We start from the raw sequence: 15,977 nt of genomic DNA, 5'->3' as shown, positions 1-15,977 counted from the left end.
AGCTCAGAACGGTAGGTGCCTGTGATACAAATAAAATCCGTGGTGTAACAAGATAAATAGATGAGAGGATTAGAACACAGAATCAAAAATCCAGAAATAGATCTATGAAATAATTTCACATATGACAAGCGTGGCACTTCAAAGAATTAGATGAGAGGATTAGAACACAGAATCAAAAATCCAGAAATAGATCTATGAAATAATTTCACATATGACAAGCGTGGCACTTCAAGGAATTCAATGAGGAAAAGAATGATTAATAAATGGAGCTACCACAACTATCCATTCATCTAACCCATCTACTGCACACTGTTCAGTACATGAACCACTAGCCACACATGGCCACTGAACACCTAAGATATGCCTACTTTGAACTGAGAAGTGATGTAAATAAAATGTACACATTTCAAAGACTTAATATGAAAAAAGAACATAAAATATGTCATTAATAATTGTTGAAAATTGATTACGTGTAAAAATCTTTGATAGTAGATAGTGGATTAAGTTGGTGAAATTAAATTTAATTACACTTTTCACTTTTTTTTAATGCAGCCATGACTAGAAAGTGTAAAATTACATACTTGTAAGTGGTTCAAATTATATTTCTAATGGGCAGCACTGCTGTAGAGAAAGATCTTCCCTTTATATCACATTTCTAAAAATAAAGATTTAAGTTAAAAAAAAAACAAAAAAAAAACAAATGCTATAAGAAAAACCCAGAGAAGTAAATTAGAATCTGAGGATCAGGATGGATTTCCTAATGAGGACAACATGGTGCATGGACACGTGTATGGATGCATGTAGAAACTGCTAAGAAACAAACAACCCAACAGGGAAAAACAGTCAAAGAACAAGATTGGAAATACACAGAAAAACAAATCCCAATGACAAACAAATCATAACCACAACAAAAAGGTATTATAAATTACTAAGGAAGAAAAATGCAATGCAAGTAACTAAGACATTTCTCTACTGGGTGAGAAAAAATAAAAACATAGATACGAAATACCTATTTCTGCTGGGGATGTGGGATAAGAAACAAACTTACTCAGTGCTGCCAAGGAAAATGTAGAGAATAGCATGCTTCAAAAAAAACAATATGATATGTCATCAAAATGGCTGCACGAGGTGAGCCTCTGGAAATCTTCCCTAGAGTTTACAACAAACTGAACAACTATAACTCCACAAAGGACTCCCTGCACAGCAGACAAGCAAGACAAACAGGGCCAATATGGAATTCACCTAAAGGTGGGCAAATAGCGCGAGCGGGGGAGGAGGGAAGGGAGAAGTGCGGAGACGGAGACGGCGAGCGCAGGACACAGACCTACCTCAGTGCTCCAAGCTCACTGCATCCCGGATCTTCCGCAGCTGCGGGAGAGGGAAGACCTCGGACTGCTAGGGCTCCGCTTATGGCCCACAAGGCTGAGGGGACAGCATATAATTGTAGTCACACAACAGCCTAGCCAACTGTACCTTCATGTCTTTCCTTAAGGAAAGAACAGTTTGTGAGATTGTGCCTTTCTAGGGCTCTGTTCCATCCTTGTATTTACACCTTATGTCTCTCTGTCTGGTCCCCAAAAGATGGTTTGCAGCCAAAGACCGGTAAGATATCTCACTGGAGATACAACCTAAGCCAGGCAGAACTGAGTGGGGACCCCAAACGAGCTGCCTTGGACAGGTATGGGAAGGGGCCTTGCCTCCCCTTCCCCCTGCTTGGGAAAGTCTATTGCCAGCTCTGGCTTTCCCTTTGCACCTGTTTCCATTTCTCTCAACAGAGTTGTTACAATGTGAAAGACATGATCCTGAAAGGTACATGCTTCAAGTAAAAACATCCTGGGACCTTGTGCTTCCGATGTTTAAAGACAAAGGGTAATTGGAATAAACATTTTCTGTTATGAAGTCTGAGCCTCACAGATCATGTAAGAAACAATGTTGCTTTCTTGTAGTTGTAGACCTATCAATAAAAACCTCCAGCCAGCTTTATTCAGGGCTCCAGTCCTCTGAGACTGAGAGACCCCTGGCCTTCGGAGAGATTTAACTGCATTAAGTCTGTGTCTGTTTCTTGCCTAAACACTTAACCCAAACCGCCCCTTCTCGTACCCTCACTGCCCTTGTTGCACGGGATGCGACATCTGGCACCCAACGTGGAGCTCGAGAAGAGAAGGACGACTAAGAGTCGTAAGAATCTATCCTTCAGGCCTATCTCAAGAAACAAGAAAAATCCCAAATAAATAACCTCACGTTACACCTCAAAGAACTAGAAAAAGAAGAACAAGTGAAACCCAAGGTCAGCAAACGAAGGGAAATAATAAAAATCAGAGCAGAACTAAAACAGAACAAAAAGACAATAGACAAAAATTAATGTGACAAAGAGCTGGTTCTTTGAAAAGATTAACAAAATTGACAAACCCTTGGCTAGGCTAAGATCAAAAGAGAGAAGACACTGATAAACAAAATCAGAAATAAAAAAGGGTAAGTTATAACAGATGACACAGAAATACAGAGGATCATCCAAGAATACTATGAAGGACTACATGCCACCAAATTCAAAAACTTAAAAGAAATGGACAAGTTCTTAGAAACATAGAGCCTTCCAAGGCTAAACCATGAAGAACTGGAAAATCTAAACAGACCGATCACCAGTAACGAAATTGAATCAGTCATCAAAAACCTTCCCAAAAGCAAAAGTCTGGGACCAGATGGCTTCACTAGTGAATTCTCCCAAACCTTCAAACAGGATCTAATACCAATCCTGCTCAAACTCTCCCAACAAATTGAAGAAGAGACAGTACTCCCTAACTCATTTTATGAGGCCAACATTACCCTGATACCAAAACCTGGTCAGGACGACACAAAAAAAGAAAACTACAGACCAATATGTCTGATGAATACAGATGCAAAAATCCTAAACAAAATTCTAGCAAATCGAATACAACAATGCATTAAACAGATTATTCATCACGACCAAGTGGGGTTCATCCCTGGGGCACAAGGATGGTTCAACATCCGCAAATCCATCAATATGATACATCACATAAACAAAATAAAGGACAAAAATCATATGATTCTATCAATTGATGCAGAAACAGCATTTGACAAGATACAACATCCATTTATGATTAAAACACTTAATAAAATAGGTATAGAAGGAAAATACCTTAACATAATAAAGGCCATATATGACAAGCCCTCAGCTAATCTCATAACTAATGGTGAAAAAGTGAAGCCCTTTGCTCTACGTTCAGGAACACGACAGGGCTGTCCCCTATCACATCTGCTTTTCAACACAGTGTTGGAAGTCTTCGCCAGAGCTATCAGGCAAGGGAAAGAAATAAAAGGCATCCAAATTGGGAATGAAGAAGTTAAATTGTCACTCCTTGTAGATGACATGATGCTGTACATAGAAAACCCTAAAGACTCCACCAAAAAGCTATTAGAAACAATCAACGAATACAGTAAAGTTGCTGGCTATAATATCAACATACAAAAGTCCATTGCATTCCTATATACTAACAATGAAATCTCAGAAAAAGAAATGCAAAAAACAATTCCTTTTGCAATTGCTGCAAAAAGAATAAAATACCTAGGAATAAACTTAACCAAGGATGTGAAAGTCCTATATGCTGAAAACCACAAGACATTTTTAAAAGAAATTGAGGAAGACACAAAGAAATGGAAAGACATTCCATGCTCATGGATTGGAAGAATCAACATAGTTAATATGCCCATACTGGGGCCGGCCCAGTGGCTCAGGTGGTTGGAGCTCCATGCTCCTAACTCCAAAGGCTGCCAATTCGATTCCCACATGGGCCAGTGGGCTCTCAACCACAAGGTTGCCAGTTCAATCTCTCACGAGTCCCGCAAGAGATGGTGGGCTCCGCTCCATGCAACTAAGATTGAACACGGCACCTTGAGCTGAGCTGCCCCTGAGTTCCCGGATGGCTCAGTTGGTTGGAGCACGTCCTCTCAACCGCAAAGTTGCTAGTTCGACTCCCGGAAGGGATGGTGTGCTGCGCCCCCTGCAACTAGCAACGGCAACTGGACCTGGAGCTGAGCTGCACCCTCCACAGCTAAGGCTGAAAGGATAACAACTGAAGCTGAACGCACCCTCCACAACTAAGATTGAAAGGACAACTTGACTTGGAAAAAAAGCCCTGGATGTAGACACATTTCCCCAAAAAGTCCTGTTTCCCTTCCCCAATAAAAAAAAATCTTTAAAAAAAAAATGGCCATATTACCCAAAGCAATATACAGATTTAATGCAATCCCCATCAAAATCCCAATGGCATTTATTAAAGAAATAGAACAAAAAATCATCAGATTTGTTTGGAACCACAAAAAACCCCAAATAGCCAAAGCCATCTTAAGGAAAAAGAACAATGCTGGAGGTATCGCACTTCCTGACTTTAGTTTGTACTACAGGGCAACAATAATCAACAAACCGTTTTTGTCTGCTTAAGGCATACTCAATTTCTTTAAAAATCTGCAAGCTTCTTTCAGCATACCAGGGTCCAGAAATATTAACAGGAAGCATAACAAAAGAAGGTTGCTTAAGTACCATAACTTGAATTCCCAGCGGTACCCATGAAATACAATTTGCAAGAGAACAATTATTGTAAGATACATGAAACTGATTCTCTACAAAATTTACATTAACATTTCCAATCAATAATGCATAAGGGGAAGGAACACAAGCAGACACATTAACAATTTTAGTAATAGTAGACCAGTCTCTAGTTCCATCTTTTAAAACAGTCACAGAAATACAAGGAGTACCTGATTTACAAAACTCAACCATTTGAACAACCTCATCCATTACTCCCATAAGTTTCCATAAAGAATTTTGTTGATACTGCGCATCAGAAATCCAGAGTCCAGCGGTCAATTCTCGGGCCCATCCTGACCGATTACTCCTCGACCAGTCAATAATATATCTGTCCGTTCCAGGAATGTCATAACGAAAAGAAGCATTGCCAGGACAGTCTTTCTATGGAACAGTCTCTGTGTTCAATCTCAGTCTCTTAATTTTATGAGTCCATCAGCTGTTGCATTGCTGAGGGTCATCAGCATCATCAGTAGGTAGAGGGTCCACATGTCGCACCAATCTTTCTGGCAGCCACCGAGGACTATCTGCATCCTGTGGAAGAACACATACATGTCCTCGGCCCCATATGAGGACCGGGTCTGGGCCTTGCCACGAACTCGTAAGTGGGTCCTCCCATTTAACCAAGGCCTGGGGGCTGGCAGAAGGATGCCAAAAGTGGTCTGCTGCACTCTTACCATAGGCATCCAAAGTCAAAAAATTTTGAATAAAGAGAGAATGAGACAGGTAATTATGAGGCGTCAGGGGATATAACTCCCCCTTTTTTATTTTTTGTAAATTGATCCTTAATGTGCCATGAGTGCGTTTAACAATCCCTTGGCCTTGGGGATTGTAAGGAATGCCAGTAACATGATTAATCGAAAATTGTTGGCAAAATAAAGCAAATTTTTTGCTGGTATAACCAGAGCCATTATCTGTTTTAAGTTTTTTAGGAGTTCCAATCATAGCAAATGCAGCAAGACAATGCCTAATAACATGAGAGGCAGCCTCTCCTGTTTGAGCAGTAGCCACAACAAATCCAGAAAATGTGTCAATGGAGACATGAATATATTTCAACTTTCCAAACTCAGGTACATGAGTTACATCCATTTGCCAGAGATCATTAGGACGTAAGCCTCGAGGGTTGACTCCATAATGAGGTACAGGCTGTAAATGTGAACAGTTCGGACACTGTTTCACTATCTGACGTGCTGTTTCTCTGGGGATCTTATACTGTAATCTTAGGCTCTGGCTGTTTTGATGATGGAGGCTATGAGCCTGTTGTGCCTTTTCTATTTGAGTTAAGGCAATGAGCTGCGTAGCAAAATCTGTGATTTGATTTCCTAAAGCTAAAGGTCCTGGAAGGTTAGAGTGAGCTCTAATATGGCCAATATAAAATTTTTTAGAGCGCAGCTGAATGGCTTGTTGTATCTGAAGAAACAGATCCTGAATAACAGGATTACTAGTGGTAAGAAAGGGTACTGTTTCTAAATTCCTGACTATATGGACCACATAATGGCTGTCAGAGAATAAATTAAAAGACTGGGAAGCAAAATCAAGGAATACCATATAAACTGCTCGAAGCTCAACTATTTGAGCTGATGCTGTAGGCGTCTGTATACTTTTGATAATTTGTTGACTGAGCGCATAAACAGCCACTCCATTACTAGATCCATCAGTAAAAACATTAGGTACAGCAGGAAGAGGAGCATGGGACACAATTGAAGGGAAAATTGGATCATGATGTTGAAAAAATTGAAGCAATTTATGCTTGGGATAATGATTATCCAAAGTTTCTGCAAAATGAGCCAAGGCGATAGGAAAGCTGTCTGTAAACTGCATCAAGCCTTGAATCTGTGTCTTTGTGAAAGGAACAACGATTGAATCTGGCTCCTTTCCATAATATTTTCGAGCTTCTAAGCGGCTCTCTTGAATTAAACTGGCTACAAATTCATGATAAGGAGTAAGATTCTTTTGAGCAGCCACATGGAGATGTATCCATCTAAGTGGCCCTTCTTGCCATAACACCGCCGTGGGCGTGTGTTTGGTCTCTAAAATGTACACATACAGATGTTTAGAATAATCCAAAAAAGAAACATGCTGTTGTTGAATGGCTTCTTCAACCTTAGAAAGAGCTTTCCTTGCAGGCTCAGTAAGAGACCTGGGGGAAGTCGGATCAGAATCCCCTTTTAAAATTTCAAACAGCGGTTTTAAATCTCCAGTAGTTAAACCCAAAGAAGGGCGCAGCCAATTAATATCTCCTAACAACTTTTGAAAATCATTAAAAGATTTGAGATGATCTTTTCTAAGTTCTATCTTTTGTGGAGTAAAATACTGAGCAAACAGCTGAAATCCCAAGTAAGAATAAGGTTCACTTCTCTGTACTTTCTCAGGTGCAATAATAAGACCCGAGGCCAGAAGATTCTCTTTCATGTTTACAAAGCAAGCTAATAATACCCCTTCTTTCCTGCAAGCCAACAATATGTCATCCATATAATGAATGATATAAACAGAAGGGAATTGTTTTCTGGTGTTATCAATTGCTTTGCTAACAAACTTCTGACATAAGGTGGGGCTATTTGCCATGCCTTGGGGAAGGACTCGCCACTGATATCTTTTCATAGGTTCTTGAAAATTTGGGCTAGGAATGCTGAAAGCAAATCTCTTACAATCTTGAGGATGAAGTAATATATTATAAAAACAGTCTTTCAGGTCTAACACTATTTTGTAAGTATCTTTAGGAATAGCAGAAGGATGCGGCAACCCTGGCTGGAGGGCACCCATAACCTCTACAGTCTCATTGACTTTTCTTAAATTTTGTAACAATCTCCATTTTCCTGACTTTTTCTTAATGACAAAAATAGGCGAATTCCAAGGTGAATTAGACTCAACCACATGGCCTTTTTCAAGCTGCTCCTGTACAAGCGCTTGAGCGGCTGATATTTTTTTCTTGAGTAAGGGGCCATTGATCTATCCACACAGGCGTATCAGATTTCCAAGTCATAGCCTCTGCTGTTTTTTGGTGGAGTACAGGTAAATCTATGACCCCCGGGGAAAATACCCCAAACCTGTTCTCTGTAAATTAGGATTAGGCGAAATGGGTTCCTGTCGTCCCTGTCCCTCGGTACCTAAGCCTTGCCCTGGGAGGAGCCCTTGATTAAACATCTGCTGAGTCACTTGAGTGCTTGGGCTAAAAAGATAAACTCCCATATTGCTCATAAGATCCCGTCCCCAGAGATTAACTGGGAGGCCAGGGATAATATATGGCTGAAAAGTTCCCTGAATCGGTTTTCCATCTTTATCTGTTTTGGATTTACACTCATTGGCCCAATGTTTTCCTCTCCTGCATTTAGGACACACATCTGGAGGCTTCTTTGTAGAAGCTGCGGTAAGAGCGGTTGAATTCTCAGGCTCTGCTCTACGCGGGCACTGAGCCGCTCGATGCCCCTCCTTCCCACAGGTAAAGCAAGCTCCGGTGCGATTGCCTGCATTAAGTCTTGCCTGCTGATACATAACCACCTTTATAAATTTTCCTTGTAAAGCTGCAGCCATAGCTATACCTTGAGAAAAGGACGGTCCTACATCGGTGCATAGACGGATAAAATCAGATAAAGTCCCTTTCTTTCTGAATGGTCTGATAACTGCTTGACAAGCAGAATTAGCATTCTCATAAGCAAGCTGTTTTATGAAAGCCTGAGTAGCCACTGACGATCCAAATGTCCGCCCTGCAGCTGTACTAAGGCGAGAAACAAAATGCTGGAAAGGCTCGTCTGCGCCCTGTCTTATTTGAGTGACCTGCTCCTCCTTACGAAAAGAATCAGGCAACATTCGCCAAGCATCCTTAGCTGCTATGGCAATTTGACCATAAGCGCCTGGCATAAAGCCCATCTGATTTCCTAGATCAGCATACAAGCCTTCTCCTGCTAGCATGTCAAAAGTAACAGGAATCTGTCTTAATGCATTCTCATTAGCCTTCATTTTGCAGTTTTCATAAAATTCTGACTTCCATAAAAGATAATCGCCTCCAGAAAGGCAAGCATGAGCTATATGCTTCCAATCCTCTGGAGGAGTAGCCTCACTAGTCGAAGCATCCAAGATTGCCATAGTAAAAGGGGCAATGGGGCCATACTGAATACAAGCCTCTTTTAGTTCTTTTACTTGTTTCCATTGAAAAGGTCTCCATTCCCTGACTCTGTTTCCTGCCTGATCAATTCTATCAAGGAGAGGATATACTCCAAAACTTCTTGTGGATTCCCCCTGCTTATGAGCCTCCTCACAGGCCAATTGAAGAGGAGAGCGCATAATAGAATCTGACCCTGGTTTAACATATCCTGGCGGGGGCTTTGTAGACATATCCCAAATCGGTGGCTGCGGTGGCGGTAAAGGGGGATCCCATATGCGAGGCTCCTCAGGAGGCGGCGCAGTGGAATTATTCACAGGGGGATCCCTACCCCCTGGATTCCATGGATCGGTATAAGTAATCAGGGGAGGTTTGGAAACGTTTTCCCCAGTATAAGGCACTTGGGGAGGTCCGAGACGATCCTCTCCCTCTCAAGTAACCTTAAGTCTCACTAGCTGCCCCTGAAGAATCTTTATTTGTTGAGTAAGTGTATATATCGGATCTGCAGGCTGTCTGCTTTCTTGAGCTGCGGCCACTACTCGGGGATATTTTTCCCTATCATATTTAGCTGCAGCCTCTTTCAAGCCTTTTTGATCTCACATATCTAAATCTTCTCGCTGCTCAACGGGTGGTTCCTGACTAACAAGCTTTTTATTATGTATAGGAGCTCCCTCCTTCTCCTCTCCTTCCTTCGGAGAGGTGGCAGATACAGGAAGCTCCGCATTCCCTGCCTGTTTTACCTTTTCTAGCCTACAACCTTCATGTCTAAGATCCAAACAGTCCCTGATTAGCCCGAATGTTTTTACCGGGACCCGCTGAGGTCCGTGGGCAGTGTAATAATCCTTTCTCCTGCCACAGAGGAGAGGAGCGGCCGGAGCAGGACACTTTGCTGAGGCAAAGCGGGCAGTGTAATAATCCTGCAATCGCTCTCCAACTTTCTCCCAAGTTTCCAGGCTGACGGTACCTTTATCTGGAAACCGCGGGCAAACTTTTTTTACAAATTCCAAAAATTTATCTAACTGTTCTCTGCTCACCCTGCTGCCACGGGCGGCGAGTAATTTCTTAAGTCCTCTAACATAAAGGTCCTTGCTGCTAGCGTGACTCATTTCCCTTTCTCCTAACCTCGGCCCTTCTTTCACTCAAAGAAAGCAATCAGGTGCTCGTCTGGCCGTGCCTTTTACAAGACCGAATCTGTCTTAGCTAGAGGCGTTTCGGAATAAACCCCCAAACAGGCGGACCGAGGTCCGATCGCCGTTATGCCATATGACAGAACCGGAACCGCAGTTTCGAGCCCAAACAAGCTCTGTAACACGAAGTCGTGGAGCTATCATTCACTCACACACTCATTCGAACGAGGGGACTGTGTCTCACTCACCGCGCATCCAATGAAATAAGCTCCTCTTTGTGAGCCGTATCCTAGCCACGCGGTCTTCCTCACTGTTACCCCCGTATTCAGGTCCCTGTTCGGGCGCAAAGTGTGGCGAGCCAGCCGCCACGAATCGAACAGTACCCGAATGGGGGAGTGGGAATGAAAAAGAGACACTCACACAAATAATGATGCGGCCGGTCTTCAGTGATGCTGAAGCACCTGGTTTATTTACCTTCACCATTATATACCCTTTGGGTACGTGCAGTTTAACAATCACGGGTATGTATTACCTCACAGAAAGTAAATTTTTAACTTCTACATAGAAACTACAAAATCACTACAAAACTCCCCAAAGTAATTAACATGACAAAGTCTACCAATTATCCTGATAGCCATCAGTTATCTGTATCAGGGAAACCAGCTGTTCCCACCTCATTCCTCAGCAACTTGTAAGGACCCTCAGGGTGTTTTGCAGAGACAATGCCTTAGGAGCCAAAACAAGTTAATCATAAACTGAGCCAGTCCACAAGGCTCTAAAGCAACAAGAAATCATGGCTCTCCACACAATGGAATACTGTTCGGCGGTAAGAAAAGATGAGATAGGAAAATTTGTGACAACCTGGATAGATCTTGAGAGTATAATCTAAGCGAAATAAGGCAGACCGTAAAAGCAGAGAACCGTATAATTTCCCTGATATGTGGTATATAAACCAAAAATAACAAAAGAACAAGACAAACAAATGAGAAACAAAAACTCATAGACACAGACAATAGTGTAGTGGTTACCAGAGGGTAAGTGGGGTGGGGGGTGGGAGATAGAGATGCGGGTAATGGGGATGAAATATATGGTGATGGAAGGAGAACTGACTCTGAGTGGGAACACACAATGGGATTGATAGATGATGTAATACAGAATTGTACACCTCAAATCTATGTAATTTTACTCACAGTTGTCACACCAATAAATTAAAAAGAAGAATAATGAGAGAGGACCCTAATTAATAAAATCAGAAATGAAAGAGAAGTGACAAGGGACACCACAGAAATACAAAAATTTAAAAATAATTACTAGTAGCAACTATATGTCAACAAATTAGACAATCTGGAAGAAATGGACAATTTTCTAGAGGCATGCAACAATCCAAGGCTAACTAAAGATGAAACGGAATACCTGAGTAGGCTGATTACCACCAGGGAAATTGAATCAGTAATCAACAGGCTTTAGAAAACTAAAGATAGAATGACAGGAAATCCTCACTTATCAATAATCACTCTAAATGTAAATGGACTGAACTCACCAATAAAAAGGCACAGAGTAGCAGATTGGATCAAAAAACTAAATCCAACCATATGCTGTCTACAAGAGACACATCTCAGCTACAAGGATAAGCATAGACTCAAAGTGAAAAGGTGGAAATTGACACTCCAAGCAAATGGTACACAGAGAAAATCAGGTGTAGCCATAATGATTTCCGATGAAACAGACTTCAGGGTGAAAAAGATAACAAGAGACAAAGATGGACATTTCATAATGGTAAAGGGGTCTATACAACAAGAAGACATAACAGTCATCAATATTTATGCCTCCAATCAGGGAGCACCGAAATATACCAAGCAACTACTAACAGAACTAAAGGGAGAAATTGACCAAAACACAATTTTACTAGGGGCCTTAAATACATCATTGACAGCTATGGATAGATCATACAAACAGAAGATAAATAACGAAATCGCAGCCCTAAATGACACATTAGATGAAATGGACATCATTGACATATATAAAGCGCTTCATCCTAAAACATAAGACTATACATTCTTTTCTAGTGTACATGGAACATTCTCAAGGATAGACCATATATTGGGACACAAAATCAGCCTCAGCAAATTTAAGAAGATTGAAATCATACCAAGCATATTCTCTGATCACAAGGCTTTGAAATTGGGTATCAACTGCAAAAAGAAAGCAGGAAAAAACACAAATACATGGAGGTTAAAAAACATACTTTTAAAGAACGTCTGGTTTTTGGAGAGGAGAAAAATGGCGGCGTGAGGTGAGCCTCTGTAACGCTCCCCTGGAATTTACAACGAATCGGACAACAATAACTCCACAAAGGACTCCTTGCACAGCAGACAGGCAAGACAAAGAGGCCGACTACTGAATTCACCTCCAGGTGGGTGAATCACGCGAGCGGGGGAGGAGAGAGAGGAGAAGTGCGAAGACGGAGCCCCGCGGGCGCAGGACACAGACCTAGCTCAGTGCTGGGAGCCCGCTGCTCCCGGAACTACCGCCTCTGTGGGAGAGGGAAGGACTCGGACTGCTAGGGCTCCACTTACGGCCCACAGGGCTGAGGGGGCAGCATAACACGGCTGAACCCAACGCTCGCTCACGGCAGACCTCGGAGCAAAGACTGAAGGAAGAGGGCTGAAATCAGTGGTTTAAGCCCTCACTGCCGAGCGGAGAACGGAAGCCTTAGGCACGGAGACTAGCCACCCCCTCCCTACTCTCCCAGAGCTCACCCCGACCCCACCTGCCCGGTGCTAGAAGCGATAAAGTAGCAGTGTCGGATCAAAGGACAGAATATTTGCTGCTCTGAGAACTGTGGACCGCAGACACAGATTCGCAGCTCAACTAATTCCGGCAAAGGGGAGGGAGCTGTGGAAGCAGGACTGGCTGTGGTGGTGGTCGCCTCCATTGCTCTGGGCCACCTCTCACAACTCACCCCGCCCCTGGCCCCACCTATCTGGGCGGATCCCTGCAGGAGTAAACAGAACTGCTGAAACAAATGGGCTCTGAATCTGGTGCAGAAAGAGCTTTGGAACTCCAAAAGCTCTTCGCATACCTATCAACCTGTTGCACAAGACACTCCTGTAGATGTCTAGGAAGAGAAATAGTAAATCAGTGATTGCCATGAATAACCAAGGCAACAAGATAGCTCAGAAAGAAAGTGAAAAGTCTCCAGAAAAGGAACTTAGAGATATGGACCTTTGTGATTTAAATGCCAGAGAATTCAAGATTGCAATTCTGAAAAAACTGAACGAGATGCAAGAAAACACAGAAAGGCAGTTTAATGAACTCAGAAACACAATCAAAGAACACCATGAGCATTTTACAAAAGAGATTGAAATCTTGAAAAAGAACCAAATAGAATTTCTGGAGATTAAGAACTCAATAGAAGAAATTAACAATAAAATATCCAGCTTAGGTAGTAGAGTTGACCAGATGGAGGAAAGAATCAGTGACATCGAAGATAGGAACCTGGAATTTACACAGAGGGAAGAAGAAAGAGACTTGAGACTTAAAAGAAATGAAAGAACTCTACAAGAACTTTCTGACTCCATCAGAAAGAGCAATATAAGAATAATGGGTACACCAGAAGGAGAAGAAAGAGGGAAGGGAACAGAGAATATATTCAAACAAATCGTCGATGAGAACTTCCCAAACTTGTGGACAGAACTGGATCCTCGAATCCAAGAAGCAAATAGAATACCTAATTACCTCAATCCCAACAGGCCTTCACCAAGGCACATTGTATTGAAGCTGTCTAAAATCAATGACAAAGAAAGAATCCTCAAGGCAGCCAGGGAAAAGAAGACGGTAACTTACAAAGGAAAGCCCATTAGATTATCATCAGATTTTTCAGCAGAAACTCTACAAGCTAGGAGGGAATGGAACCAAATATTCAAACTATTGAAAGAGAGAAATCATGAGCCAAGAATAATATATCCAGCTAAGATCTCCTTTAGATATGAAAAAGGAATAAAGACCTTTCCAGACATCCAGAAGCTGAGGGAATTTTCTAATACACGACCTGCACTACAAGAAATACTAAAGGAGGCTATTAGACCACCGTCAACAGGGACAACTTGTGGCAACCGAAACATAAAAAGGGGGAGCGTAAAGGCCTGAACTGGAATATGGGAATAGAGAAAGTAAGCGTACTGAAGAAACTGGAATACTCTAAATATCAAACTTTCTTTTACATAAACTCAAGGGTAACCACTCAAAAAACATCCAAATCTGAAATATATACTGTAATAAAAGAAGAAACAGAGGGAAACATCATAGAATACCACCACACAGAAATAACAGACAACAACAAAAAGGCAAAGAAACAATGGAGACACAGCCTTACCAGAAAACTAAAGACAGAATGACAGGAAATCCTCACATATCAATAATCACCCTAAATGTAAATGGACTGAACTCACCAATAAAGAGACACAGAGTAGCAGATTGGATCAAAAAACTAAACCCAACCATATGCTGCCTACAAGAGACACATCTCAGCTACAAGGACAAGCATAGACTCAAAGTGAAAGGGTGGAAATTGACACTCCAAGCAAATGGTACCCAGAGAAAATCAGGTGTAGCCATAATGATTTCCGATGAAACAGACTTCAGGGTGAAAAAGATAACAAGAGACAAAGATGGACATTTCATAATGGTAAAGGGGACTATACAACAAGAAGACATAACAGTCATCAATATTTATGCCCCCAATCAGGGAGCACCGAAATATACCAAGCAACTACTAACAGAACTAAAGGGAGAAATTGACCAAAACACAATTATACTAGGGGACTTAAATACATCATTGACAGCTATGGATAGATCATCCAAACAGAAGATAAATAACGAAATCGCAGCCCTAAATGACACATTAGATGAATTGGACATAATTGACATATATAGAGCACTTCATCCTAAAACATCAGACTATACATTCTTTTCTAGTGTACATGGAACATTCTCAAGGATAGACCATATATTGGGACACAAAATCAGCCTCAGCAAATTTAAGAAGATTGAAATCATACCAAGCATATTCTCTGATCACAAAGCTTTGAAATTGGATATCAACTGCAAAAAGAAAGCAGGAAAAAACACAAATACATGGAGATTAAACAACATACTTTTAAAGAAGGACTGGGTCAAAGAAGAAATTAGAGGAGAGCTCAAAAGATACATAGAAACAAATGACAATGAAAATACATCCTACCAAAATTTTTGGGATGCCGCGAAAGCAGTTTTAAGAGGGAAATTTATATCATTACAGGCCTATCTCAAGAAACAAGAAAGCAGTTTTAAGAGGGAAATTTATATTATTACAGGCCTATCTCAAGAAACAAGAAAAATCCCAAATAAATAAACTCATGTTACACCTTAAAGAACTAGAAAAAGAAGAACAAGTGAAACCCAAGGTCAGCAGAAAAAGGGAGATAACAAAAATCAGAGCAGAACTAAATGAAATAGAGAACAAAAATACAATAGAAAAAATTAATGTGACAAAGAGCTGGTCCTTTGAAAAGATTAACAAAATTGACAAACCCTTGGCTAGACTCACTAAGATAAAAAGAGAGAAGACACGAATTAACAAAATCAGAAATGAAAAAGGGGAAGTTATCACGGACACCACAGAAATACAAAGGATTATCCAAGAATACTATGAAGGACTATATGCCACCAAATTCAATAACCTAGAAGAAATGGACAAGTTCTTAGAACCATATAGCCTTCGAAGGCTGAATCATGAAGAACTGGAAAATCTAAACAGACCGATCACCACGAAATTGAATCAGTCATCAAAAACCTTCCCAAAAGCAAAAGTCCGGGACCAGATGGCTTCACTAGTGAATTCTATCATCCTTCAAAGAGGAGCTAATACCAATCCTGCTCAAAGTCTTCCAAAAAATTGAAGAAGAGACAGTACTCCCTAATTCATTTTAGGAAGCCAACATTACCCTGATACCAAAACCTGGTAAGGACAACACAAAAAAAGAGAAATACAGACCAATATCTCTGATGAACACAGATGTAAAAATCTTAAACAAAATTCGAATCTCAAAACAAAAATCGAATACAACAATGAATTAAAAAGATTATTCATCACGATAAAGTTGGGTTC

The sequence above is a fragment of the Rhinolophus hipposideros genome (assembly GCF_964194185.1).
Source record: "Rhinolophus hipposideros genome assembly, chromosome: 3".
Lineage (NCBI taxonomy): Eukaryota > Metazoa > Chordata > Mammalia > Chiroptera > Rhinolophidae > Rhinolophus > Rhinolophus hipposideros.
Note: the sequence above shows the minus strand (reverse complement) of the source record.